The 27,996-nt window shown below is 39.9% G+C and overlaps 1 protein-coding gene and 1 long non-coding RNA gene across 6 annotated transcripts in view; one reads left to right on the top strand and one right to left on the bottom strand.

Moving 5' to 3' along the window:
* Positions 1-27,996, bottom strand: part of BRINP3 (BMP/retinoic acid inducible neural specific 3) — a 195,421-nt gene that overhangs the window by 96,149 nt on the left and 71,276 nt on the right. The gene's annotated exons all lie outside the window — the stretch shown is intronic.
* LOC135304863 (uncharacterized) lies at positions 14-27,733 on the top strand. Of its 3 annotated transcripts, XR_010366090.1 has the most exons (6): positions 14-262; positions 3,633-3,894; positions 7,306-7,408; positions 22,058-22,158; positions 23,118-23,179; positions 23,283-27,733. It is a non-coding gene; the product is annotated as an uncharacterized LOC135304863 (long non-coding RNA). The 3 variants fall into 3 exon arrangements; XR_010366089.1 differs by lacking the exons at positions 14-262; positions 3,633-3,894; positions 7,306-7,408 and adding exons at positions 19,336-19,864; positions 20,271-20,373; XR_010366088.1 differs by lacking the exons at positions 14-262; positions 3,633-3,894; positions 7,306-7,408 and adding exons at positions 19,340-19,864; positions 20,296-20,373.

Raw genomic sequence — 27,996 nt, 5'->3', positions numbered from 1 at the left:
TGAAGCCATTCCCCTGGTCCTGTCCCTCCAGTTCCTGATGAGTTGTCCCTCTCCAGTTCCCTGGAGCCCCTGCAGGCCCTGGAAGGTTCTGTGAGGTCTCCACACAACCTGGAGAAGACTCCAGGCTGAACATTCCCAGCTCTCCCAGCTTGGCTCCATGGGGGAGGTGCTCCAGAGCCCTTCATGGCCTCCTCTGGACTCGCTCCAACATTTCCATGTCCTTCTTACACTGAGGACTTCAGGACTGGACACAGAGCTCCAGGTGGGGTTTCACAAGGCGGAGCAGAGGAGGAGAATCCCCTTCCTCGACTTGGTGGTCACAGTGCCTTGGATGAGCCCTGAGCTCTGCTGGTTTCTGGGCTGTGAGTGCTCAGGGCCAGCTCACAGGGAGTTTTTCCTCACCCAGCACCTCCAAGTCCTCCTCCCAGGGCTGCTCTCAGTTCTCTCTGAGAGGTAATTTGGGATTGCCCTGACCCCGGTGCAGGGCCTTGCACTCCCCTTGTCGAATCCATGAGGTTCAGAGCCCCAATCTGCACAGGCCCTCTGGTCCATATTTCAGTCCTTCCTGAATGGTAGGAATATGTAAATAACACAAGGTGGAGAAAGAAACAGGGGGAAAAAAATTCAGGTCTCTGGGGATCATACAAAACTGGGTAGGTCAGCTGGTAATGCACCTTGTAATGCATCCATTAGAGAGTTACACATTTTGTATTAAACTAGACCTATTCTGAAGCTCAACCTACATTAAAAATTCTGAGAAAGATACTTAACCCCTCTACAGAGTCTAAATATGAGCTATTTAAAGAAGCTGTAAACAGAATGAACATATTTTCTATTGTAAAATATATGTATTGAAAATGCATTACTATAAAAATTCTGTGCCTCTGAATTAATTTCATTATCACTTCCAGCACCTTTGTAGAAGAGGTCTTAGAGAGAAAAATAAAGGTGATTTTGGAAAATATCAAATGGGATATAAACACCAGAGGGAGATAAAATAGTATTAATAATGCCATGTAATTATCATCTACACTGTAGATTTTAGTTATAAATCCACAAGCCCTGACAGAGTGGGAGAGACTGAGACTTTGGGCACCCAGCAGAAGCTGGGACAAGAACTGCACACCAGGGACATCTTTTACATACAAGAGCAGCAGTACATGACATATCATCCTAAACATTTAACTATGGGCAGGGTTAATCTGCCTTTCACTTTGTTTTTTTATGGAACATGAGTGTTAACATATTTGGGAGCAGCATAAGATATGCAGGCCAGTTGAAATAAAGAAGAGGCATAATAATTTAACTAAAATTAGCATAAAGATTATTACTTATCTTCTAGGTATATTTCACTTTGAGGTTGATTAGCCAATAATTTCAGATTATTAATCACAGTATAACAACTGTGCTTTGGACCACATTGTCCTGGCTGCTGTTCTGCCTCAGGCTCAGGATTACGAGGGCCTACATGAACATTGCAGGTTTTTCATAGGAAGTTTGCTTAGGAAGAAACAGAAATATAAAACATGGCTCCACAGATCTAGGAATAAACCCAAAATTAACTGACTTCCCAATCATATGCCCAACAGATGCGATGGTGTTTATTCTTCAACTTTTTTGGGTAAGGAACAATGCTGAGCAATTACCAGGGATTAGCCAGAGTAAATTTAACATTTGTTCTTAATGTCTTGGCCAAGAGGATTTTTGTTTGGTTGTAGCACTCACCAGCTCTGCAATGCTGCCAGGAAAAAACACCAGTGTACCTCTGCAGTGTGGCTTGCTTTCCCTAAATGGAGATTAAGTGTTAAATATAGCCCAGTATTTTATGGGTAATAAGAATATTTCCGTTAAATGAAAGGTGTGAGAATAAATGAGGTCGTTTACATCATACTCATGGGCAATGGCAGTGCACAAGACAAATCTGCTGACAGAGGATCCTGTGAGCAGTTACAAAATCTTGCCCTTTGAACTGCCAGCTTGAACACAGTTCAAGGTGCAACAAAACAGGCATTTTTGCCATCTGATACTTGGCAGTGAACAGAGTGAAGGGACCCCCAGCTTCACTTTCTGGGGAAAATATATCAAAATATTGCAGGAGCAAGCTGATCAGCATATTCATAAAGTCTCACTGAAAACAAGGCAGAAACTGCATAACACCAGGGTCTGCTCTTCCTGTCTCACAGCATGCAAGCAGTGGGAAAAAGAGGATGGTTGGAAATTTCCTTTTACACAGATAAATGCTCACTTTGTGCTACTGGTGCCTTGAGTTGTCCTGTATGAGTGAGAAACCCACAGCCACCAAGGTGTGTAGGGACATTCCTGTGCTCTGAGCTGGACCAAGGGTGGCCCAGCCTCTGCTGATTCTTGATGTGCTCCACACCAGCTCAGAGAGCTGCTGTGCCACACGTGCTGAACGACTTCCCTCCCCCTTGAGCTAGAACCAGGTGAAATCAGGCCAAAGAGCAAAAAATTAGTGACTATCCAAACAGCACAGAAATAGAAATCTCCCTGACATCAGACTCTTTGCTATACTTTTCTTGCAAGAAGTAGTTCACACACAAACAAAGCTACAAACCCACAACTTCCCTATCCCCCCATATCATCTCTGTCAGGCAGGAAGCAGCAGAGGTAAATATTCCTATGATTTGAGGAATATCTTGTTTTTGATATCTCAAATATCTCAAATTTGAGGAATATGTCTCTTTTTGATTTTCTGGCAGAAGCTCAAACCCTGTGTCATGGGCTTCAAACAACTGCTCAGACACACAGAATAGAACTATCCTCTTCATCACTCTGCTTCCTGCTCATCCTAAACCTGACACTTGTGTGTGGTTGAGGTTGGACTCCCTTGCAACAGGGTCACCTTGATGTCTTTAGTTTGAGCTTTCATATTTTCCAGATTCAGTACTGCATTAATATATAACTCTGAACTTCATATAAAGTGTTAGCAAGTTCTCCTCACAGTTCAGTCAGACAAAACAATCCTTTTCCAGCCCCAGAACCAAGGACACCACTGCAGCTTCAGGCCCAAAAAGTGCAAACAACAGCAAATTGAGGAGAGTAAAGTGGGAGGATGGGACTTCATAACCCGGAGCTGTAATTGGACAATCAACCCCAATATGGAAATGGACCAAAACTTATAAAAGTGTGACGACTCATAACCAGTCATCCATCTCGGGTCCATCTTGGGTGTAGCCTCAGCCAGGCTCTTGTGCTGCCCAAGGTGGATCCTGTGAATGCCTTTTAACAAATCCCTACTTTATTTCTTTAACCCTGTCTAGCCTCTGTTCCAGGTCAGCCCCTTTAGACATCAACCTCAGAGTGGTGACAATTCTTCCACAAGGCCCATCCATGCCCAGGGCTGGTCTGCAGCAATAGTGCTCTCACCCTGCTCACAGCAGAAAAAGTAGAAAAGCAGGTTTCCAGAAGAAATTCATAACCCCCACAAGAGAACTGGACTTCATTTGATTTACTCTTGGAAGTGAGGCATGTTACATTTATATATATACATACATACATTTTTTATATATATATATACACATACATATATATATATACACACACACACACACACAGTTGCATCTCTGGGAGCAATCCTGAGTTTTTTCTTTTTTTTTTTTTTTTCTCCCAAGGAAATTAAAGCGAAAGGAAAATACAGGGATATTCTGCTCTGAATCTGGCTACCAAAAATGCCCTTGATAGGAAGAACTAGGAAGCGGTCTTGGATCCAACAGTTCTGACATAGCCATGAATCCCCGCACCCTTTCAAGAGAAACTTGACCCAGCAACAGCTGCACAGATAAGAACAAACGCTTTCTTCACCTCTTTAACTTAAATAAGCACACGAAATTCGCTGCCAAATAGGGACTATTTAAATGCTAATTGGGACAGCAGGTGATTTCATTTCCTCTCTGATTTTTCCTTGAAACGAAATAAAAAGAGTTGCAGCAATCCGAGGCTTTTTTGTTATTAAAATGGTTGATTTTGTTGTAAGTTGTTCTATGTGGTATTGCTGCATCTTGTGATAACTAATGGAATTTTTGAAATTGAAGGAAATTACAGAAAAAAAATATCCTCCACATCTTATATCCGTGTCACATTACAATTAATTTACTGAAGCAAAGAGAAGTTAAAAGTTGTTATAAATCAAGTACTTTCCACTTGCACTGTAATTTTTAATCTATTTTCTGGTAAATAGTTTAGTTCACCTTTGCTTATGCGAAAATAACATAAAAATATAAAATATTAACCATGCAATTTTCGGTTTCTAGTGGAATTTTTGCAGCATTCTGCATACACAAATTGCGCTTTTACAACTCACATAATGAGAGAAAATTGTTATATCAAATAATCGAAGGCCTCATTGCAGTCTGCTACAATCATCTCCTTTTCCACAGAAGCTCAGAAATCATCAGTGGAAAATCTCTGTGCTGTGGATCAGCTTGGAGTCCCTCATGATAAAATTTGATCTATAAATGTCCATTTACAGTCCAAATAAATGATGAAGTTTGTGTATTTCAGCACAGAAAGAGTGATTACAGTCATTTTGCTGAAGGTAGCAGACCCAGATTTGCAAATGGTTCGTTGTTCCTGGTGCATTATCAAATTAGAAAGGATCCTACAGCGATTCCCCTCAATCTGCTCTTTTCAAAAATTCTTATTATTGAGTAGAATGATAGAAAGCATGTTCATAGAACACCCAGACAATATTAAGCTGATGGCCCTGGAAAGTACTTTGGAAGGTTTTGAGAAACCAGAGAAGCAGTTGAAAATTGAGAATGTGGCATGTGATAAAAGGTAAGGCACTATGCTAAAAAAAGAGAAAATGCCACAACATGTGGGGTCAGCCTTTTTTCCCAGGCAGTTAGTAATAGGACATGGAGAAACGGCCTCAGGTTGTATCAGGGAAGGTCCAGTTTATTAGGAAAAATATTTTCATTAGAGGAAAGGCATTGGAATAGGCTGCCCGGGCAGTGGTGGAGTCACCATCCCTGGAAGTGTTGGAAAAACCACTGGAAATGGTGTTAAGAGATGTGGTTTGCTGGGTATGACGGGATTTGGTCAAAGGTTGGATTCAGTGATCTTGGAGATCTTCTCCATTATGGAATTTTATGAAAATAAATAATTAGGAAAGTAGAAATATGATAAAATACAACACATTTCCAAAAAGCCCACCTAATTATTTTCAGAAATCCAAATCGGCAAACTCTAAAAATTTTAACATAAAACAAGAAGGTTTTATGTGTGACAATAAAATAGCTACATCAGTTTCCAGAGGGCTGCTAAGATCCCAATCATAGCCCCCAAAGAAATAAAATTAAAATATAATTAAAAAAAATTAAATGTAAAATAAAATAACTTTAATTCATTTTCAAAATAACAAGCAGATAGAAAGGTCTAAGAAATTCCTTAGTAGGAAAGGTTGCACAGTTGGATCTTCTTGGAGAACACAAGACTTCCAATAACATATGGAATGTTATTCAGAAACAGGAGGTGAACAATTGCTCACTTAGGAAAAAGAAACTTTATTTGGGGCAAAGAAGGCTGAACAAGAGTTGTGCCTGTACATGCTTTAGCATAGGAAAATCTTGGTCTGTTGGTGAGTCCCAATCCACAAATTAATAATATTCACAGTTATTGTGTTATCTCAACACAATAGTTCCTGAAGAGTAGAGGAACGTAGAAAAATAAGGGACTGTCAGCAAAAGATTTGGGTTTAATTTTATTTTATGCAAGGTGGGTTTGCTACAAGTTAATACAAGAACAAGAAATAAAAGAAATTATGAAGGGTTGATTATAATTGCTATGTTTCATGAAGGATCAGTCATGTCGTGGATGGCACAGGATGCAAGGGGAATTATTCCAAAATGCCAGAGTGGAGCTGTAGTCAAGAATGTTATTTTCACTGAAAATGTCAAATATGCAGTAGAAGCTGCCTGTTTCAACATTTACTGTGCTTAGATAAAATGTTTTGTTTCAGTGATTTTAAAATTATTTCAAGATTATCTTTTAATCAATTCTAATTTTATTTAGGCTGGTATTTTTCTAAAGCTGACACATTTTGACTCAGTGACACCAAGGAGATGTCATTTTAATTACAGAGAAGTTGGGCAACTGAAAGTTTTATAATGTAAATTTTTACCATCATGGAATTAAAAATAAGAAAAAGTGCAGATATGTATAACTTCTTATTATGATTAAGTTCTAGGCTTACTTGAACCATTTCAGTTATTATTAAGATTTTGATTTATCATTTCATCTCACACCTGAGAAGAGGAGGGGAAGAAATTATGTATATCCATACAAATAGCAGTGTTTGTAAAGAAATTGCTACTCGTCCCTGAAACCATGGGATTCTTTGTGTTTGAGGTTGCAGGAAGAGGCACAGTCAGTCCTGCCCATGACAACAAGGACACACAGCCAGCAGGCATTTTTGTGGGATTTGAGGGAAACCTCACAGAACAAAACTTAATTTTGTAATGAAAACATGAAGTGTTTTTCTCCTTCAGCTCTTACTTGCATTATGGAGTTGTATCTTCTACTACATTGTTCAGTGACTTCTTGACCATGCAAAGTGCTAATTTTGTTTACATCACTGCTGCAGATTAAAGTGCTCTCTGGCAGCTCATAGCAACCATATAACTCCTGAAAATAAAGCCTTATTATAAAACCCATAAGGATTAATCCTTATAAAGGATTATTTCGGGTGAACGAGCTGAGAACAGGTGACTCTTTAGAAACTGATGTCCTCAGAGGGAAGGAAAAGAGAAGGAAAAATGTCTCTTTCCAACTGGAGAGCTGTTTATCAGGAAAGAGCATTTCCAGGCTTTCCATGAGTCTTTCATAAACTGCATTTTGTAGCATTTTCAGCTGTGCCTGCAGCTCAGAGATGGTGACAGCCCTGGCAGCTGGACATGGGGACAAGCAGCTCTTCCAGGAGGACACTGACACAGCTGGAATGTGCTGCCAGGAGAGAGCACAAGTGGGGAATGGGTGAGCAGCAGCAGCCCCCAGGTGAGGGGTAGAGCCTTCCCAGAGCTCTGCTCTCAGTTTGGGAGTGCTGGGATCCCCAGCAGGATTCTGCTGGAAGCAGAGGGGATTGATCTCCCATTAAACATTTACAAGGCTTACAAGTGAGCTGTACAAGAGGAAATGTGAGCATCAGAGATGTGCTGAAGATTCCAGCAATGCCCTTTGATGATAACATCTTGGGAAAGTGGAACTGAAATGCTGTTTTAAGATTCTATTTACCTTAAATAATCTTCAGGCTTTTTTAATATTTTTTTTTCTATTGTATTTTTTCAGCCAACAACTGGAATGCAAACGATTTTGTGTAGTGGACAAGAGCTGGCATCTCTGTTTGAGCTCTGATCTCATTTTTATGGGGAGCTGAACCTACCCTCTGCAGGTATTTTACGTCCTTACACATTTACACTGTATCAGAATAAATATTTTCTTTTTTCTAGCAAGTAATCCAGGATACAAACTAGGTGAGTAATCTGTGTGTACCTGACCTTATGTTATTTGGGAAGCAGCTTTAGGGATTTTAAGAACAAAATGTGTTTTAAGAGTCTCATATGGCCATTGACAATTGCACTTGTTCAAACACAGCAAACAGCCCCTTCCAGCCCCAGTTTTCCCAGCTGGAAAAAGATAAGTATTGAGACATTTATGGGAGTCATAATACCTTTATGTGTAAAGTATTATGGAAAGCACAATGGGATGGGATTTTAAATGGGTTTTCCAGCATTACATTCTTTCTGTAAAAATAATTTTAATGGGGATGTTCTTTGATCTGTATGGCATAGAAGTTCCTTTTCCCTTGTGATTTTAAAGGACCTTATTTCACTTCCATGCAGCAATGGAGCCTCCCTAGATCCAAGCAATCACTGCTGCCCCTAAAATGCATTTTTTCTTTTCTCCCTGGGATGCTCCAGTGGTAACTATCTGTATCTCTGTGCAGATGTTCTTGAGCCTCTGAGCTGCACTCTGAGAACAAGACAGGAATATGGCCCTGCCAGCACAATTTCTTAGCAAAGTAGTAACCATGGCACCAGAGGATGATCTAAGCCATGTATCAATAACTAATCAAAAATGTGCCAATGACCAAAGTTGACAAGATTCAAGTATATTTAGTTTCACAGGCAAGTAGGACATATCACTTGCACATGCCTTGGACATTTATGGGAAGGTCCAGATGGGGATGGATGGATGGATGGATGGATGGATGGATGGATGGATGGATGATGGATGATGGATGGAAGGCTGGATGGATGGATGGATGGATGAGTTGGCTTTTAATTTCTCTTTCTATATAACACAAACAGAAACAATGGAAGAATCAGAAGCATGGCAGACCTGTGCAAAGGACCATGAAACAATAAACTTGTTATTACCTACCTGAGGGGGATTGGTTTGCCCATATCTTACCTTAATCAAGGTAAATCAAAGAGTAGAAGCATTCTATAGAAATTCACCCCCCTGGAAATCCTAAACTCTTTAAATGTGCCAAAGAGAACAATTAAAATTAAATATAGAGTAGTTTTAATTTAAGGTAGAATCTGGTCTTCTAAATTCAGCATCTGCTTCAGTAAGGAGTAAATATGCAAAGTGTCAGTAATTCTCTTTCACCTTTCCATCTCCCACCTGGCTTCTGACTTAATTGATTAAAGACAATCAAAAATAGGTTTAGAAAATTGTAAATGCTCACCTTTGTTTTAATCTACACCCAGACATTTGAATATCTAACTTCTCCCCAAGGCATCTTTAAAGGGATGAGCTTTCAAAATCCTCTCCAGAGCTCCAAAAAAGCAGTATTCCTCTAAATACAAGTTTGGAAGCACAACTAATGAGGTAAACAATGATTAGTTCAGAAGTGTCAGGGGAATGAGGAGTGAAGAATGTTTGTTCTGCACCTGCTGGAGTTAATGCAAATTTGCCATGAGCCACTGGAGACCTCACCCTGGGAGGTGTCCTCAATAATGAGGCAGAAGTTGGTCTTTATACCAACATCAAAGAAAAGCAACTTTCTGGGCTTATCAAGTGTCTAATATATATTAAACACTGATGTTGTGATGTTGTGCAAGAATATTTTGAGCCTTAGGATTCCAGCCCCTCTGATACTGATGAAAAACCAGCAGCTGAAATGTTCTCATCCTGAATGGACCCAGTCATTAAAAAAAAAATCTAAAAGGACCTATTTATTAATTTGTAGTAGGTCTAAATAAGTGTATATCTATATTTGGGGCTTATGTAGCATATGTAAGAGATGTAATTTAATGATACACTAAAATACCTACACTTAGGAAAAATAATGCCATTAGTGAGCTCTGCTGACAATCCTACTGCTCTGTAAGTAAATTAAAACCAAGGACTGTCAGAAAAGCTAAAAGTCTCAAGGGGTTAGAGCATCATGTCTACTATATTTAGAGATTTTAACAGAGAAGTTACTAGATGCAAATTATTTTTTATATTAAATGCTAGCACTATAATTACCATTATTAAAAATGGTAAAGTGGACCCTAAGCTTTGTGATCTCTAATGTAAGTCTGCCCTGTGAGAGCTCAATAGAAAACCCACTGAAGTAAATGAAGAGGCAGAAAATAAATCCACAAGCCACCAAAATTTTAACTGGTTATTTTTGCCCTCTGGTCTTGAAACTGATTTAAAACTATGTGTTTGAGTAAATTATTCGCAACCAATGTCTGACCAATTTGAATTATTTTTGTTCTCAGCATGGCCAGTAGCAGATTATTTGTGCAGTTTATTCGGTGTTTGAATGCAGTGGGAATATTTCCCTTGTATTTTGTATGGGGATAATTCATTGTATCTACTTGACACCACATCCAGAATGCCAGTTAATTGGGATCACTGCATGAATCTCCTCTGATTGGATTAACATAAGTGGGATAAGCAAGCAGATGTATAGATGAGCTGAACCACATGGGAAACGTGCTCATCTGTCCACTTCAAACTGTTTCTGTGGCTTCAGAGAGAAAACAATTTGAATTGATATACTTATTTTCTGGAATTGTGCAAAGAAATGGATACTAATGTTTACCTGCTATAGACACAAAAATAAGGTTCAATTAAAAAAAAAAAAAAGAAAAGAAAGAAAGTTACAGCATCTGAAACCCTCAAAAGAGATGATACCAGAACCTTCCCATTGCCCACCATGAACCTGGAAGGCTTCCTTATGCATTTGGCATCCAATCATTCTAGAAGGATTGGATCAATAGAAAGTTACCAAGGCCAGAAGTCCAGATGGTGCTGGTTTCAGCCAGCTAGAATTAGCTTCATTGGGTTTGGCTCACTTGTCTATTCCTGTTGATCCATGAGAATTTATGGATAACTGGACAAGAGCCAAAGCCATACCCCATTCATTACTGGATGTGCCTCCAGTTTTTCCTGTTAGAATATAGTAAGTGATCTTTTTTTAATCTGAAGTACATAAGGAATTCGATTTTAACCAACAGCTTGATTTTCTGTGATTAAAATTGTGTATCTGTTTGTTAATAAATTTTCAGTATACAAATGTTAAATTTTCACTTTATCAACCAAAACCTCAGATGACTTTAACTAATGACTTTTTAATTGCCCTCTGGATACATCAGCCTTGTTGGTTTCAGATATGATTTGTTCTTCTTTGTTATTTATATTGTAGCAGTGTCCCAGTACCTTAAGCTAAATGATTAGCAAGGTTTATTGTATAAAATTAGACACCACAGTGAGTTGCAACTGAAATTTATGCTATTAATATGTAAAATAAGTACTGGTAAATGAAAGTAAAATATTTTTCTGTCTATATAATAATAATAATATAATATTTTACAAACATTGTGCCACTAACATAAAGTGATAAAATATTCATCGGAAATTGTCTCTCAAAAAGAAGGGTGGTGGTGTTAAATAAAACACATTCCCAAATGAAAATGTCCTTATCACTAATTAATCCCAGGAGAGGTGATTATTGCCCACTGACTACTGGTGTATGACACAATTTGTAAGGCCCCTAGCAGGCAAGTTGAAAGGCACATTTGAAGTGCAGTGATCATGGGTTTTACCTTACACATCTATATTTAGTTCCAGCTGTACCAGGTCAGAATCAAAGGCAAAAAGGCAGAACTAGAAATGCTCAGATTTCAAAGTGCAGGAATGTTGACTCAGAAAGGTCATTGCCAGTTAATCTGGACGTTTCTTCATTGTAATCTGAACTGTGGGTGGTTGGAAGGATTTCTCAGTGCTACTCACACCTCTTCTTACACAGTACCATAAGTAGATAAAAGTGAGAAGGGTTTGGTCAAAACGTCCTCTGGAACTCCCTGACAATGAGAAAACCTACCAGCCAGAAAAAGTTGCCTTTGCCTCCTTCCATTTTGTATCGAGCAACCAGTTTTTATATACACAGAGCATCACAAGAGTTTTGTTCTGAGGGAAGGACTTAAAGTTGTTGACTTGTAATTTCTGAGTTAAAGGTGTCCAACAACTTCTGAATGGTAAAGGAGAGGCACATCCAATTTAATGCAAAATGGATAAAATTATACTGGACATATTTTGACATTGAGAAGGAGAAAAATAAAACCCTTCAAACTGCCATTAGTCTAAATGCATCAGTCACATTAACCTCAAATTGCAAAGCTGAGGTAACTTGCAGGCCGTGGTGAAGTTCACTCGATTGTCTCCACCTCACATCACAATTACATTGCCTGCATGTTCTGTGTGTACATCTATTTCATTGTTCTGTAAATTCAGCTTAGGGAGTGAATAAAAAATTCAGGATGACTTTAATGTGGCAAAAATCCATTGGTGCAGGCATTTCTTTCAGTAGGTATCTGATATGACCAATTAGCTTCATGTCTGTTATTAAAATTAGAAATTCAAACCCTGTCCTTTTGTCAGTAGATCTGTCCATAAAAATATTTAAATTCACTCGGTGTTCCAGACCTTGTGCAGACACTACAGAAAGGAGTGAAGAGGAAGATACACAACTAGGTTTGTTTGAAGTTAAAATGAGAGAGACATCATTCTCTGTCTTCATCCTTTTCTTATTTGTTATTATTTTGCTCTGCAGTAGAAAGTGGCTGCAGATGAATTTCTAAAACTGGTGCCTCTTGCAGTTCATCCCTCTGCATTCCCTGAGTGCAGTGGTGACACTTGGTGGCAAACGTTACCCTCTGTTACACTTCACTGGAACTCCTGTCCTTTCTCCCCAGTGCCCAATTTACAGCAGAAAGCAGCGGAGAGCATTCGCCTTCCTCCAAGTGCTCCGAGTGTCATTTCCCTGTTTCTATGCTTGATAGCTTCCCTGTGAGGAGGCACAAGATATTTCCATCTTCTTTCTTGTACATTTGCCTGCTATTTCATTATCATCTGCTAAATAGCATTGCAGCAAATACTTAAATGCATTGTCTGGGATAACAACACAGCTGAGAATGTGCTGAGATTGCTGCATGTGCAGCAACTGTGTCATTGCTTCAATGTGAGCTCGTCCTCCCCCAGGTTTGTTTTGCTCTCTTTGTCTGTCTTGTCACCATACTTCTGCTTTGGCAGAGAACTTGAGTTTTATTTATTGCATTTCTGAAATACTTGTGCATTCATGGAGACATTGAAGAGTTTCTTGCTCTCTCTTGCTGTTAGGACTTGAATGTTATTGCCTCAGTTCCCACCTGGCTCAGCACTGAGGCAATTACACACATACTTCTGACAAAAATTAACTGTTCTCCTCAGGTAAAAGGCTTGGATTTATCAAGCAAGGAAATTTGCTTTAAATCCTCATGCCTTTTATCACGCCACAAGCACTGGCACAAAGATTACTCACAATAGCCAATTCTCAGCCCTTCCCAGGAGCTGATCTCAGGAGGCAAGAGGAAGGTCTCATCTCCAAAGCATTTCCACCTTTTTCATGTAGGGTGATAATTCTACTCAGGTTTTCTTTACTTGAAAGTCCTACTTTTCTCCATTTTCTCTCAGTCAGCTTTCATGGTGAGGAATTACTTTTCTCATTATAATCATGAGCTTTTCTTCATAAGATATTGCAGAGCTCAGAGATGACTTTGAGCGTGTCCTTCCCCCGTTCCCCCATCAGTTGGCATGGAGACACAACAGCTGCTACAAATCACAGGAAAGATGCTTAACGGGTACATTTGAGAGAAAAGTTCCTGCTAAAGAAACCACTAAATTTGCAATCATAGCCCTTGTTCTTGGGTGGCTGTAGCAAAGGGAAAATATATTTTGGAAGTGCATACCTAAGGTATGAGCGAGCTCGTGCTGAGAAACAAGCTGGGGTGGGTCTGAAGCATTTACATTCTGTGCAGGAGGTGATTCTTGGCTTCATGGCCAGAGATGGAGCCTGCAGAGGTCGGGATCACACACACCCAGTGGCACCAAGGTGCAGCTGGAGATGCTGCCTCAGCTTTGAACTCCTCTGGCCTTCCACGACATCATCACTCTCCAGCACTCAAATATGTGAGAGTTCAGAGCTAAACCCATCATGTGCAACTGTAATATTCACACTTTCTAGGGCAGCCACACGCTGGAAACCACGAGGTGATGGTGCAATGAATTAATTTGTACTGTCTATACAGTCCTGCATGCCAGAATCAGAACCAAGCCCCCTCTCCTCCTCCCATCCTGCTTAGGAGCACATGGAGATGGGCCAAAGCACATTGCCAATTCTGCCTGTGAGTGCCTTTCTGGACTGCTTTGGATTTAAGAACGGTATTTTTCCAGATAATTGCCTTATCAGACCGTGTAACTTCCTTATCAGACCTTACATAATTTGTAGCTGCCCTGTGTGCACTTCCTTTGAAGATCAGTGTTCCTACATCCCCTGGGGCCCATTTGGAAATTCCCAGTGGCATCTTAGGATCAGAGCCAATTATCTTCATTCTTTTACTAGGTTGTATTTTGGGGATTTTTTGCCTCCCCCTGGAAATCCTGCATTTTCAGACTGTCACTATTTCCTGATTTGTGTTAACAACATTGAACAGGTCAAATAAATCTTTTCCCCAAGCCCATTCCTTCCCCTGGTAGCAGATATTTCTCTAAAAAGAGGTTTATGGACTGTCTGAAATTCCAGCCAAGATTTAACAAATCTTCAAAAATTAAACTCAAAGTTGTTGATGGTTGTGTTTTCAAAAAGAGGCAAGTGGCTCTCTTTAAATCATGAATACTCCTTTAAATGGTGGTGTGCTCATATTTGATCCTGGACATTCCCGTTTTCTGCTTAGAATACACTTTTTGCAGATGAACAACATTCCCATTAAAATGAGGGTTTCAATGGAAGTGCTGACATACTGAAGCAGAAAAGCTGGTGCTTTTGAATTTATGCAGGATGTATCAGGTGGGACATATTCTTTCATAAAAATTGTGTTCTTACAATTACATCACTCTCCTTCTGCAGTGCTGAGGTGCTGACAAGTTTAACCTATGTTTTTTGGGAATGTTATACCAGATACCAGTTACTAAGAAATCAGTGAGTACTGAATGAGACAACTCCTCAGCACAAATGTGAGCATCAATCCTGACCTTCCTCCCACATCTTTAACTGCTTCTATTTTTATTTGGCAAATCAATTTAGGATTTGTGACACCAGCACCTCACTTTTTATTAAAGGTGAGATGCTAATAAGAGAAGTGACCATGACTATTCAGGGGACCACTGGCAGACACAAATGTGGGCCCAGGTGTCCTGTGCCTGTCTGAAAATCCCTCCTAGCAGGGGCTTATTTTTTCCTTTAGGTCACCTTTAGGGTGGTGAAAGTGCCACTATCAATAGACTTCAAATTTTCACACCTATAGTTATGCACATGGAGTGTACATACACATATTATAGTCATAAATAGTGATGGAGGACAGAGTTAATTAAATAACTCTTTCCCAAAAGGGTTTTTTCTCTCATTCTCCTTTTTTTCCTTCTTCTTAACACCACTGTGGCTGGGAAGAGCATCTGATAATTCTACCATTGCTAATGATGATTTGAAAACTAAAAAGGTAAACAGCAAAAGTGTGTTCTAATATTAGAGAACACAAATATGCCCTGCATGTTTGGAGAGCATCTTTGGCGAGCTTTTGGGGGTGTATTTTAATTGTAAATGTGAGGTTTCCACAATGTCTGTGGGGAAAAACAGAACCAGTGTTTTTGTGACATTGAACCCAAACAGCTCAGATTCAGTGTGGAGACCCTGACCAAACCAGACAGCTGAATCCATCAGATCCTAATCCCCCACACATCCAAGAGAAGGAAGGTTTCCAGCCTCACTAGACTCAATACCAATGCTAACAAGTTTTGCAAGAAGCTAAAAAAGACTCAAAGCAGCAAAAGTGTTCAGAAAGGGACTTTGAAGTACTTGTGTTGGAAGATGAAGGCTCTTGCACAGCAGGCTAGGGGCTCTGTGACACAGATGCTTGTGTGCACATGTGCACATGTATGCACAGCTCATGTTCAGCCATGACAAAGGGAAAAATCATCCCAGCATCATTCCTGTGCAAGTTTTTATTTCATAGAAGAATGGCTGCTTTCAGAGTCCTTCAAATGTTTGAAATGTTTGGAATAAGAGCTCAAGTCTCTGTAAGTCTTCAGAGAAAAAGAAATCTTTTAGATGTCTGCTATGATCCCAAAAAATGTTATTTTTGGTAGCACCGTTGTGCTTATGTGAAGTGTATGGTTCAGAGACACTCAAGGTTCTGACCTGTTTTCATGTTTGTTGCTGATCAATCAGAGCTTGAATAACTTCTGCTACTCTGAAAAAGCTTAAACTGAACTTGTGGGAGTAGCAGGGAGAGGGAGGCGAGCTGAGCAGCTTGTTAATGAAGGCTAAGGAATTACAGGAACTCAGTGTTTGGATGGCAATGCATTTTTTCCCCACCTAATTGTCTTTTCCTTTTCTATTCTGTCAGTTTGCATTTCCAGGTAAGTTTATGAGAGAAAGAGAAATAATCCTATTAAATAAAAACACCGGTTGATATTTATACACATAACTTCCTAGAATATTTATTAATATAATTCTAATAATTAATAGGCAGATATTTTCCTCTTCAACATCTTCTGCACATTGCATATAAATCCTCACAGTGTTTCAATGACTTGCTTTAAAAGGCAGCATAAAATTGGTACTTCTCAGAAGATATATACATTTCCTCATTGCCCCTGCTTACTGTTTCTTGTCTTAAAAGAGTGAAAAATTCATCAAAAATGGAATTTATAAGGTAACTCAGCCCACAGAGCTTGTTGTCCTGCATCAGCAGGGCCTGTTTTCTCCCACCTTGGCCCCCTAAGGACCAGTTAGGTAAGAGAAATCCCAAAGAATTATTATTTTGTACTTAGAAGAGTGTTTTGAATCTGATTTCCTTGAAGCAAAGGAGGTTCTTCATGCACAGGGGTAAAACAAACCCTGCTAGCAAGGGTGTGAAATGGTGGTGAAAGGATGGGACACCTCTCCCACGAGAAAAGGCTGGGAGAGTTGTGATTGTGCAGCTTGAAGGAGAGAGGATTTGGGGGTAAAGGTCTTGAGTCCTTCCAGTGCCTGACAGGAGAGCTGGAGAGCTTTGGGCAAGGGCTTGGAGTGACAGGACAAGGGGAACAGCTTGGAGCTGGAAGAGGCAATTTTAGGCTGGGTATTAGAAAAAATTCTTCCCTGTGAGGGTGGGCAGGCCCTGGCACAGGGTGCCCAGAGCAGCTGTGACTGCCCCTGGATCCCTGGCAGTGTCCAAGGCCAGGCTGGATGGGGCTTGGAGCAACCTGGGGCAGTGGAAGGTGTCCCTGCCCATGGCAGGGGTGGCACTGGATGGGATTTGAGGTCCCTTCAAACCCAAACCATTCCATGATTCTGTGTTATTGCAGGGTACATACATACAGTGATGAGACCAGTGTTCCAGGAATGGCCACAAATAGCTACAAGATTTAGTCAAATGCCCAAATCTGCCACTCTCCCATCTGTATTCCTCTAGCTCTGGCACAGACTTTGGTGCCATTTTCAGCATTCCAGGCTCCAGAGGACACAGGGCAGTGATATCTCTCAGACTCTCCCCTTCCAGCTCCTGGGCCTCCCCAGGGAGAGCTCAGTGATTTGTGCTGCGACTTCCCAGGGGGTGGAAACTGGTGATTTCTGCTGGGCGGCAGCATTGAACCACTCCCACTGTGATCACCCCAATCAGTTATTTTGTTCAGCTTCTTCAGCACTCTCTTCCACAGCTGTGCTGTGGCTGAATGGCTCTGTGATGCTTTGGAGAATTATGAATTCTGTTCAGTTTTGTGAACACTGTTTGTAATTGCAATAACTGCTGTGGATTAAATCACTTTTTTAAATTTTTTGTGCAAAATTGCTACACATTGTGGGGATAGAGTCTGAAAGGCTGCGACAAAGAAATCCAATTTTATCAGCGTGGAATGACTCTTCCCTGATTGAATAATGGTGCTACTGTCAGCAAGGCTTTTAATTGAAATGGATTTTATACAGAAAACTAAACCAAGCCTGGCCTGGCCTGAGAGACACAAAGTCCTCCAAGTGCCAGCTCACCCAGTGACTCAGAGAACTGATTTACACCACTTGGCCCAGAAATCTGGGGAGATTTGCCTGTTAGCCTGCAATATACTGTAATACTTTGAACCAGGATATGCTGTGCACAAGCAATAAAAAATAAAATAATTTATGTTATTTTACTTAAAAAAAAATATATATAGGAGAGGTTGGAGCACTTCTGCTATGGAGGCAGGCTGAGTTGGGGCTGTTCAGCTTGGACAAGATAAGGTTCAAAGGAAGAAATTCTTCCCTGTGAGGGTCCTGGGATAGTTGAAGGTGACCCTGCCCATGACAGGAGGTGGCACTGGCTGGGCTTTAAGGTCCCTTCCATACAAACCAGTATGTGATTATGTGATTCTGTGACTCTATATTTCAACTTGATAATACAAAAAAAATGCTGTAAATGACTGTGAGCAGCCTTTACTGGCTCCTGGGGCTGTGCAAACAGAGATTCTGCACTATTGGGCACTTTTTAAAAGCACCAACCTGGTTAAGAGGAACAGTATAGCTGCACTGCATTAATTACTTCACATCAAGGAAGCAAAAGTGCTGCCTGTCAGCTGAGGCCCTGGAGAACAGAAAGACTAGAAACGTGGTTGTTTTCCATTTACAAAGGTGTTTATTTACACAGTATATTGATGTTCAACTGCCTGCTGTGAAGAGCTGTCTGAACCAGGCTATTCTACCAGAATCCCTTCCACCTCTCATTCAATCATGTTTAGTCCCAACAAGCAAAGACAATAAATGGAGAAGAATCACACACATGGCAATGCACTTCTGTCCATGTCTTCTCTTTCAACACTCTACTACATTTATTAAAGAGTGTGAGGCCAGCTGTAGAAAAGTTTCAGTCACTAATTACTAGTTGCAAGATGTAGTCAGGCTGTGATTTTTATTTTTTTTTCTGCTCAGTTCAGTGCATTTTGGATTCCATCCCACATCAGCAATTTGGATCTCTTAGTATGAAAATTAAATACATTCCAAAACCTGTGTTAAAACTAAGAGAACTTAATAGCTGTCAAAGCTGTATACACAGATACAAATTGGCTAAAGCACAGGTAGAGGGATGGCCACCATCTGGACAGCATTCACGTGGTAAGCACATATTTCTCACATTAGGGATTTGGCATTTCATTCCTTCTGAGTTTACTGCCAGGCAGAAAGCACCTGAGCAGAACCCAGATCTGGAGCTTTTCAAAAGTCCAGACCTCCTTTCTAGGGTGTCAAGTTCAACAGCTTTTATTTGTTGAAATATTGTTAAAACCAGTTCTTGTGAGACTTGGCTTGCTGTTTGTGCTTCAAGGGCCCCAGAAGGACACCAGCCAAGTGCCAAGGTTTGTCAGTGCAGCTCATGCCTGTTGATCTGATAGCCTGAGAAAACAAGAGACCAATAGTCCACTTTCCCTAGCTTGCTGGGGAAAATTCAAGGCAAAACCTTGTGTGGAGCTTGAATATTTGCAGTGTTCACCCATGTACCAGGCATTTGTGAAGTTCCTGGTTAGAAGCTCTGTACCTTTCACATTCTCTGAAAAAATCCCTTAGCCCAGGATTTTTCTCCTGGGAAGCTGAAAAGCCTCAGAGAAAAGGAAAACAATTCTTATCTCATTTGCTTCTCCTGTGTTGTGCTCACATGTGGAATGTGTTTGGGGATTGTTTACTCACAGGTGATTGTTTCATTGGATTCTGCTGTGAGTTGTTTTCACTCTTTGGCCAATCAGGGCCAAGGTGTGTTGGGACTCTGGAGAGAGTCACGAGTTTTCATTATTATATTTTTAGCATTAAGTATACTTTCTGTATTCTTTAGTATAGTTTAGTATAGTATTCTTTAACATAATATAGTATCATAAAATAATAAATTAGCCTTCTGAGAACATGGAGTCAGATTCATCATTCCTTCCTTCTTTGGGACATTCCCAGCAATGAGAAATACAAATAATAAAATAGAATTGAGGAATACAAAAAATACAATATAGCTCACTGCCAAAACTCCCATGCTGGCTCTGTGGGGCGTGTCAGGGACACTTTAACACCAAGGGAGTCAAATTTGTATCCTGGCAGCGTGCACCAAGCTGAGGGGATGCTTCTCTGTGCAGGATGGAGGTGACTGCATCAAACTCCTGGCTCAGCACCTGTTCCTGATGGGATGATCAGCACACACAGGTTTCTGTGAGGTCAAAGGACAGCATCTATAGATTGCTGCCATGACAGGGAACGTTTTGCAAGCTAATGGCTCAGCCAACGCTGCTGAGAGGTGACAAGGCACGAGGCACAGAGTGCTCATTAATCCAGCACTGTCCTTGTGGGAATTCAGTGCCAAGGAGCTCAAAGACCGGGTTCATCTTGAAGGTCAGATATGTGGGTTTCAAATTATTGATTGTGCAGTGCCTGTGAAGTTGCAGCTGGTGCATTTGAGCCTTTTTGATCGGGTGTTTGGTCACGCTGAGGTCGTGGGCTCTTCGGCATTGATGTGACAGAACAAAGTTTGGGGAGCCATGTGTCCACTTTTCTCTGCTGTGCCAAAGTGTGTGGCTTTTGTAGAACCACTGGAATATCACATTTAGCTGCAGGGTCTAATACTGTACTTGGGTATTATTGCTGTGTCATCTGGGATATAGAGCACACGTGGAGGGCTTTTTCCATTTTTAAATCAGTTTGTCATGTATGTCATGTATGGATAGCAATTACATATAATATGGTCAATATTTTACTGGATTAATTAATTTTTTTGATAACTTTTGGGTTATATCCTTAGGAGAGATGTTTTTCTCTTGCTGTAGCACTTTGTTCTGAGGTTTTGTAATGCGTGAGGAATAACAAGGATGAAAATCAAACTGGACTTGTCAAAGAATTTTCAGGTAGATTTATTATCAAATTAGACTTATTGGATATTTTTGGTAAGTGTAATACTACACAATAAAAGAAAAAGACTACTAAATTTTAATAATAATTTCAAATGTCAATTTTTCTTCTGATTTTATTATCTTTTAACTTGAGGTTTTCAAAGAATCGAGAGAATTGTGCACAGAGGTAAAGGACTAATCCCTGACCTGAGAAGTGAACAGACCCTGAGAAACCACCAGGAAAGACATGAGAAATTGATGGATGTAACAAAGAGCACAGTGATAAGAAAATAAAATTACAGACACTGCTGTCAGGAATGGGCAGATTTTCAGGAGTTTAATGGGATTTATGGGAGAGAAAGGCACTTTTTAGAAATATTTGGAAGGGAGCACTGGGGACTTTTTGTAGTGGCAGACTGAAAGGCCAGCAGCACCCAGGGAACTGTGTCAGCAATGCCAGGATTACCCTGGAAATGCTGTCAAACATTCTAAATTTGTGTGCTGACGTGGGAAAAATTACTTCTTTGGGGAAACAGAAACCAGGGACAAGCGATCTGTTTGGGGGTTGGCCGGGACAGAGAAGGAAAGAATATGAACCGAGGGTAAAACCAACATGGGAAACTGGTGGGAAGAGGCTTAAAAAGAAGCCTGGGAGGTTTTGTGCCCAGCTGTGCAAGTGCTTCTGCACCCCTGGATTGGGTGCTGAGCCAGGAGGGTGGCCACAAAGGAGGAAGGGGACCTGCCCTGCATTTTGAACCGAACATTCCTGCAGAATTTCAACAGATTTCATTGGCAAAAAGTCTCAGTGTTTTCCTCAAGAAGCCACTTTCATCATTTACAATGTTAATGACAATGTAGGAAAATGGCACCTCCTGATATTGCTCAAGAAGAAACTAAAATCATATGTTTTATCACATTTAGAAAAGATCATCATTTATCTCTGCTTTTTAGAGTAAAACACTGAAATCCCTTTACAACCCATGCAGACTGCATATAAAGTCACTGTTCTCTGATTAACACTCCGTTTCCATAGGTGCATAAATATTTATTTTTCAGTCCTTTTACAAGCTTTATAGGAGCTTAGACATACAAATTGCTCAGTCACCTGTGTGCAAGGTGCAACAGGTTTTATAAACTGAAAAAAATCTAGAGAGATTAAAAGCAAGGATCAAACAGATATAGGTTAAAACAAGCTTTTTATTTTGGGGTTTTTTTGCAGTTTGAGTAGTAGAGACTTTTTTTTCTATATGTTTAACAAATAGGACATGTAAGCTTTGATTGATCTGTGTTTACCATAGGTACAATACAAAATTTTTCTATAAATGCATTATTTTACCCTTGTTTTTAAAGATGAATAGCCCCCCATACCCTTGTAAAGGATATTGAGGGATCATTTAAATTGTTTAAAGGATGATTTAAATAATGTTTTTTCACTGTCTCTTCATATCTATAGCCCTGCAGGGTTCCCCTTTCATTTGCTCAAATTTTCCTTGAAGTTTTAGGTATTTTCTATTTTAAGATTATCTTTATTTTATATAAAAATTCAGGATAAATCCTAAACTCTGTTTTCTGATTTACTCTCTTGAATATTTTTTTATATTGCACAGGCTTATTTTTATTCCACAGATCCAGCAATCACAATATTACTATTTATTACTTTGGCTGCACTTTCCTCCCAAGAACTCATTCCTTTCTCTAGGTGCTATTTCACTTTTTGCTGAGGGACAGGAGCATATTTCTGTCTGTTCATGCCAGATTAAAGCTCCCTGGGTCAGTTGTAGAAGAGTGCCAGGAAATTAGGTGTGTACTTTTATCACTCATTTATTTATTACTGGTTTTTATCCATTGTATTGCCAATATTGACCCTGAATGTATCCTGACAGTCAACTGTTTAGCATTGACACACTTTTTCAGTTCCAAATTGATTTAAATCTCATGAAACAACTTTTGGTTTACAAGATGTATCTGTGTCACTGGTGTTCCAGGTGCTCTGAAGCTCGTGGTGTTGGTTACATGGGGTAAAAAAAAAATCAGTGTGATAACTAGTGGAGTTAATCAGTATGATAACTAGTGGATCCTTTCTCCCAGGATCTTTTCTTCCTTTCCTCATCCTAGTAATTTTTTAATTCTTAATGCTATAGATTTTTTAATAAGACTAGTACTTCTTATGGACTGGGCGTGGATTTTTGTCAAAGGTTTTCTTTTAGCAAGTCCTGCTCAACTTTTGCCTTTTCTTAGTATCCTTTAATCCTGTTTTGGGTGTGCCTCACCCTTCTCCTAACATTGGAGGAGTGCACTATGCTTTCAAACTTATCTCAGAAGATAGAACCAATCCCACTTTAGATATATATTTATTTATGATGTTGATGTCATTCAGGGTTTTTCCACCCCCACAAGCCTTTGCTTTGCTTTGCTTTTTAACCTCACAATATGGGAAAGGTTCATTAACCCCTGCTCAAGCAGTACATAAACCAGGAGCTACAACTCCACTCACCACATTCATTTTTACTATTGTCATTTGAAAATGTCAGGAGTCAGAGAGCTCAACAGGCTGAGGACTAAATGAACAATTTATCTGAGCTACAAATAAATGTTTCCAGACTCCTGGACAACTCTCAGCACCTGCATTTTGTACTTCCCAGTGACCTTGACAGAATAGATCAGCTTCTCAAAAGCAGAAAAGCAAGGGCAGGAGGAAAGGGGTGGAGGGTGAAATTGCATCTTTATTTATCTGAAAGCATTATTTCCATTTTTTTCAGCCAGCTGAATGGAGGATGGCACAGTGAAGTGTCCACAACAGCAAGAAAATTAAAAGCAATCTGTAGGTCACGCTGGATGCGTTTTAAGACAGCTTTCTAGGAATGCTTATGCATAATTAAATGCAGTGGAAATAATTTTCTCCATTTGTTGGTTGGGTTTTTTAGGTGGCAGTTGAAAATACTGCACTTCCATAAAGCTCAAAATGCAGCAGGAAAGGTGGTTTCTGTCCATCAGGTGCAGAGCTGCAGCCACCGCTGCCCCAGCAGCCCCACAAGACAGGAGCATGCCCAGCTCCAGGGCACCCTTTGCCTTTGGATCTCTGGCTGCAGGGAATGCAAACTCTGCTTGTGTTAACCCTGGCGATTTAAGAGGCTCCAGTGCCATAATTCCTGTCTCTGGGATTACAGAAGGAGAACAAGCCCAACAAGAAAGACAGGAGAGTTAAGCAGCTGCATAATTCCACGACCATGGAAACTGCTGTGGCTACAATTTTTGAGCACACAAAAAGGAGGAGAGAATCTTCTAGCAGGATCAAATGAAAGCCTGCATGAACAAGAAGGCACAGGGAGAAAATGTATCCCACAAGCAAGAAATAAGATCAGAAATTTATAACTCCACATACAAATAAATATGAAGAAGAAGCTCATAACTCCTGGAGGAGCAGAACGTATTGCAAGCCACAGGAGCATCACTGAGCCCGGCACCTGGACCAAAAGTTGCTCACAAAATCTTTACATGAGCTCCCATATTTTATCTCCTCACCTAAATTGCCTATCTTGTGCATCTCTTGTGCTAACTGAAGGCCCAATTTGGCCATTTGGGGCACCCACCCTAGGGAAGCCAAAGCTGATTCCAAGTACAGCCACCAAGGGCAGTTCAGCTTTTTCTGGACTTCCAGATTGCCTTGCTTTAAGCTGAAGGGTGATAAGTCTTGTGTTTCCCCAAAGGGAAAGGCCAACAGCTGTGGTTACTCAAGAATTTTCAAGAGCTGGAAAGAAAGGAACTGTTGGAGGGAGGCTTTTTTTTGGGTGGTGGAGTTGTTTGACAGAGAGAAAAGGAAAAAGGAATGGAGCAGTCCACACCCAGGAATTGTTCACAGGTTTGTTTTTATTTTAAGTAAAATATTCTCAGAAAACTATCTCAGAGTTCTTGTCTCTGGTTTTCACTTTCCTACTCTATTTTCACTGGCAATTAACTAAATTAATTATCCTTATTTATCCTGGTAGCTGGTATGTGGTGTCCCTGTCTGTATGTCAACCCATGAGCTTTTTCATCTCACTCTCACATCCTGTTGAGGAGGGGAACAGTGAGAGTGGTCAGCAAAGGTCCAACAGCCACAACGCTAAAACATCCCCAAATTTAGAATGAGAATTTAACATGGACTGTTTAAGAGAGCCACAAATTTCCTGGCTTTCCTAATCCTTCTTGGGGTTTTTTTAATAGGTTCTTACCTAGAAAAAATTTTAGTTCCTCTAATTTCTGTTTTCTTATGTTGTATTTTAACAACCTGTATCAAGTTGCCTGGTTCTCAGACAATATAACCACAAAACATCCCTGCTGTGCTCAACTTTTTATTTCTGTTGTCATTTATTTGTGTCATTTTCCTGGTACAGTCTGCTACAGTTTTAAATTCACATGTTACTAATCTCTATTACCTGCCGTGATACCAGGAATTAAAATACACAATAGTAGGAATGCATAATAAAAATTAATATTTTGGTTTTGTATAGAAAATTATTTTTAAACTCAGATTTTATAAAGGATGTATTACTTAAGTGCATTATAATTTCTAATTGTGAAAGACAAATGACTCAGCAGGTATTAATAAAATATTACTAGAGCACACACCACTCACAGAAAAAAGACCCACAAAAAACTATGTAAGCTTGTAAAACAACCTTACTATTTAAAAGAATAAGAAGTTTGCATTCTAATACATGACTTCTCCTGCTCAGTACAAGGAACTGCTCTGTTCCTGTGAACTGCTACTTGAAATAATAATATTTTACAGGCTGTTTTTGTGAAGAGGTTTGTAAAAACAACAATACCTGCTGGTGATTTAGTAAAGGCAAAGAGCTCTTAGGAAATAAGGGTAGTATTTTCAGCTGGAAGTTATTAAAAAGGTGCATTAGAGGGTAAAAAAGAAAAGTATTATACCTGTGGAAGTGTTGCTAAATAACCACTTTTTATTGTGTTCTGTGAGCTATTAGCCTTCAGAAAGCTCAGCACAATAACATCTAGAGACAATACAGTAAAGAAAATACAGCAGTAAAGAAATCCTTTTGTGTATACATCACCTCTGCAAATACCAGCCAAGGAGCCACAAGGTCTAAAGGGAAGCTTTGTAATTTCTCACTGCTTAAGCTGTAAATAATTGCTTTCTGTATGCTGAAATGTTTACTACAGGCATTAAATGTCAGCATCTCCACTGACCTTGTATCCTTGCTGTCAGGGTTGCACAGAGTTTTGCTGCAGGGGAAATAAGGCAACAAACAGAAAATCTGATCTAGAGCATTTTTTTTCAAGCTATTTGTTTTCTGTGAGGTCCAATTTATCAATTTTTTAGTCAATCACACATGTGGGCATGCAATTAAAGTATAAAGATACAGTTTAGTGGCCCTGATGCTGTACTTGATCATGGCACACGCACAAAAAAAATTGAGCAAAGCACTTTAGCAAGTGCAACTACTCATTAAATTGATAGTTCCTATCATTTTCAAGGCACAAGCTGCACAAAATTTATCTCAATCACTGAAACAGCCTAGAAAGCATGAAACTCCACTGTCCCAGGAAAAGGCAAATTCATGCTTAGCCTTACTTTTAAGTTCCAAGTTCAGAATTCTCCAGCTTGTACATGGGCTATAGGGAATTTTGGGAAAAGGTGATTCTGGGAATAGGAAATTCTTGGCAAAGAGAAGGTCCTGAAAATTATTAAACTTGTGGCTGTGAATGTCTTTCTATCCACCACTATGGACAAAAGCTAGGGAACCTAAAAACTAGCAACTAGGTTAAAATAAATAATTCTCAATGATCATAACCTATCTACTTCAAGGTCAGAGCAAATGGAGTACCTAAGTCTATTCTTGCTTCTTTCTGCTCTACAAGAATGAACCATCTGACACTTCCATGTCATTTGCATTTCACCAAAGCACTTATCCATGTCCATCAGAATGGCACCTGCTGGTTTCTCTTTCTCTAAGTGGTAATGAAGGAACAAAGTCCTGTAAAAAGGTGTGGGTGGGGTTTGCTCCTCACTTGTGGCACCACAGCATCTTTAACTTAGCTGGGCTTTGAGTAAGTGTTGCCAGTTGTTGGCAGAGTATCGTTAATGGTTTATAAAATATTCTTTTAATTGGTGAAATGCACCCAGAGGCCTCTTAGGGAAAAGAAGCCAGGGTGTATTTATATGCAAGGAAGCCTAAAATGGATACTATTGAAAAGCAGAATGTCAGCCAAAATATCCCAGTCACTTATAGCAAAGCACTTTTCAAACACTTTACTGACTCTAAACTTCCTCCCTTGAGTAGGATAAGGAACTACATAAATGACATTATTTTTATTTTTATTCTGTGGGCTGAGGTTGATATGATTGCTCCCTAGGTCAGCTACATGCTCGTAGACAATCACATTTAAGCATTTTAAAGAATTAATTCCTCCAAAGGATCATAGTCAAGCCAAGATGGATTATTTTCATGAATAATTCTTGTGAACTATGATATCAAATTCTTTACTAAGTTCAGATATTAATCTAATGCATTCTACTGTTCTCCCCAGAATATGGAAATTAGAGTCAGTGGTTCAGAAAATTCCTCAGCAAGGCTGGAGGTCCTTGTGGCTGAAGCCATGAAATATAATATCTTTTGCTTTGAGAATGGATGGATCAATGAATAAAAATGGAATAAGTATCCCTCATATTTTCAAAGGTCCTGGAGGGATATGAAGCCTTATTACAGTGCATGTGAATGAATTTGCTTGCACACAGTCTGCTTAGACAGATCTGCATCAAGGCATAATGTGAATGAGATGTGTTGGATTTGAACATCCCATAAATCATCTGGGATGATGGCTAAGGCCGTTTCCTTTGGCAGTACCTTCTAAAATGTAACTGTAGGGATCACCTCAGTGGAAAGTCCCTGGGTTTAGAAGAAAATCAGCTGTGAAACATCCCCAATCTTACACCAAGCAAGGCCAGGTTATGCCTGAGATATACATCTAAGTGGGCAGAAGTGGAAGGGCTTTTTTTTTTAAGCTCTGTGATGTCTGAGGAGTAGAGTTGGGTTCTCTCTGCCAATTACAAACGTTAGTTTCCCAAAAATAAAGAGTTTGGGTAGGGATGCAGGTGAGGGTTCTGCTCCCTGATGGAAGCAGAACCCTGGTCAGGGTTTGCTATCAGCATGTTGCTACTCAAGTTTGTAGAGCCATCATCAGAACCATATTTGCAAACTGCGCCAGCAGGACCAGACTCCACTCTGCTGGATGTTCTCTAAAAAGAGACTGAAAACCACCCTGTAGTCCACAAGGATCAGCCAGGGAATGCAACTAGTTCCAGAACAAACTTGATCAGAATTAGCTGGAAACCTGACTGCAGGGTCTCTCAACCTCTTGCCCCTCCCTCTCCCATTCAATAGGATTTCACAATGCAATATCTTGTTCAGAATTTGAAAGTTCTGAGAAAACAAATAAGGGTTGTTTGTTTGGTTTATTTTTAATATGGTAGAATTTATTTCAAATTGCATCGCTGAAAGTTTTTTTACACATGAAACTCTCTTGCTTTAGTTGCAGGAAGTCTTTTCTCCCTTTTGAACTTCAGTTTAGGTATAATTCTATAAAATCAACAGGGGCTCATTTCCCCCTTTTCCAACACAGATTACATAAAAC

This window comes from Passer domesticus, chromosome 7, assembly GCF_036417665.1.
Source record: "Passer domesticus isolate bPasDom1 chromosome 7, bPasDom1.hap1, whole genome shotgun sequence".
Classification (NCBI taxonomy): domain Eukaryota; kingdom Metazoa; phylum Chordata; class Aves; order Passeriformes; family Passeridae; genus Passer; species Passer domesticus.
The sequence above is the reverse complement of the archived record's forward strand: the minus strand, read 5'-3'. Positions and strand labels throughout refer to the sequence as shown.